Source organism: Osmerus mordax, chromosome 6 (assembly GCF_038355195.1).
Source record: "Osmerus mordax isolate fOsmMor3 chromosome 6, fOsmMor3.pri, whole genome shotgun sequence".
NCBI classification, from domain to species: Eukaryota; Metazoa; Chordata; class Actinopteri; order Osmeriformes; family Osmeridae; genus Osmerus; species Osmerus mordax.
The window spans coordinates 345870-348393 of record NC_090055.1 but is presented as its reverse complement, the minus strand read 5'-3'; positions in this window follow the sequence as shown (position 1 = coordinate 348393).

The following is a 2524-nucleotide window of genomic DNA, read 5'->3' as shown; positions in this document are numbered from 1 at the left end:
TTTTTTTCCTTTTCATCACCCTGTTTCTTTTTTTCCTTCATTATTTTATCATGTTTAGAAAAACAGACAAGTGGGCTCCCTCACTCCAGTGTTTGAGTGTCAGTTCTAGTAGGTTCTTATCTGTAGGTAGACCAGCCTCTCTGTCTGGTGGAGGAGAGGGCAGCCTGTCTGTCTGGTGGAGGAGAGGGCAGCCTGTCTGTCTGGTGGAGGAGAGGGCAGCCTGTCTGTCTGGTGGAGGAGAGGGCAGCCTGTCTGTCTGGTGGAGGAGAGGGCAGCCTGTCTGTCTGGTGGAGGAGAGGGCAGCCGCTCTGGAGGAGGAGGGCAGCCGCTCTGGTCGCATCTCAACACTCCAACGTGGCTCCCTCTCGTTCTCCTCCCTCCACTGTTGAGAGAAATGACAAACTCTGAGGTACGGGATTGGAAGAGACTAGGGAACCATGCCGTGGTGTTAAGATGCACCCCTCCTCTTCCTGATACTAAATGTTGATAGATGGAAACGTGTCCTTGTTCTGCCTTACAGAACACTCCTCCTGTTTCAGGGGGAAATATCGCCTTGAAGTGAACATCACTGAACTCCAACTGATAAAACATAATGTTTCCTCACTCCTGCTTCTTGTCCAGGTACCCCTGGTCTCATCATCATCTTTGGTCAGACACAGCTAGAGTAAGATAGATAAGATTCCTGCAGTGGTCAGAATCCCTCTGTGGTCTGGGCAGTGTACCAATACCTCTAACCTGTTTCCCCTCCTACATCCCCTCCTCCTGTAGGCTCCAAGCCCAGGGGGAGGGGGACAGCAGGGGGAGGGGGACAGCAGTGGGAAGGGGACAGCAGTGGGAGGGGGACAGCAGTGGGAGGGGGACAGCAGTGGGACAGCAGGGGGAGGGGGACAGCAGGGGGACAGCAGTGGGAGGGGGACAGCAGTGGGACAGCAGTGGGAGGGGGACAGCAGTGGGACAGCAGTGGGAGGGGGACAGCAGTGGGACAGCAGTGGGAGGGGGACAGCAGTGGGACAGCAGTGGGAGGGGGACAGCAGGGGGAGGGGGACAGCAGTGGGAGGGGGACAGCAGGGGCCCACATGGCACTTCTGCTTCTCTTGTTATGTAGTTTTTTTAGAAACCTTAGTAGAGGAAAGTATTGGGACACAGCGACTGTCTTTCCTCAGGCTAAGCAGACGCCTGAAAGGTTTCATATCAGCTTACTAACAGGGTGGGGGTAAGGAAGTGTCATTTCTAGATCAGTCATCTCAGAGGGACAGAAAGCAAAACAAAGAATAAAACCATTTTACAGGATCCTGTCCAGTTTCTTTTCTTTTCATTCATGATTGTCATTGAACATTCCTACATGAGAACATTCCTACATGAGAACATTCCTACATGAGAACATTCCTACATGAGGACATCCCTACATGAGGACATTCCTACATGAGAACATCCCTACATGAGGACATTCCTACATGAGGACATCCCTACATGAGGACATTCCTACATGAAAACATCCCTACATGAAAACATCCCTACATGAGGACATTCCTACATGAGGACATCCCTACATGAGGACATCCCTACATGAGAACATCCCTACATGAAAACATCCCTACATGAGGACATCCCTACATGAAAACATCCCTACATGAGGACATCCCTACATGAGAACATTCCTACATGAGGACATCCCTACATGAGGACATCCCTACATGAGGACATTCCTACATGAAAACATCCCTACATGAAAACATCCCTACATGAGGACATCCCTACATGAAAACATCCCTACATGAGGACATCCCTACATGAGAACATTCCTACATGAGGACATCCCTACATGAGAACATCCCTACATGAGGACATCCCTACATGAGGACATCCCTACATGAGAACATCCCTACATGAGGACATCCCTACATGAGAACATCCCTACATGAGGACATCCCTACATGAGGACATCCCTACATGAGAACATCCCTACATGAGGACATCCCTACATGAGAACATCCCTACATGAGGACATCCCTACATGAGGACATCCCTACATGAGAACATCCCTACATGAGGACATCCCTACATGAGAACATCCCTACATGAGGACATCCCTACATGAGAACATTTCTACATGAGAACATCCCTACATGAGGACATCCCTACATGAGAACATCCCTACATGAGAGGACATCCCTACATGAGAGGACATCCCTACATATAAGAACATTCCTACAAGATAGTTAAGTTGGGGACAGGAGCATGGCAGGCAGATTTGCATAGACTGGCAGGTCCTCAGGTGATCTGTGGGGGCACCTGAAGGGATAAAATGCAATTTAGTTTAGGCATTTATATCTCAAGTTTACATACTTAACGTCACAGCATTGTACAGTACCTTCCTCTAAAATATAAAGATAGCCAGCGAGCTCCCGTTGTGAGACACAAGCGTCACTAGTATTACCAGAGAATGAGCATGATGGTTCATGTGAAGGCTGTGTCCTCTGCATTAACCCGTGTGTTATCTTCGGGTCATTCTGACCCATCAGTC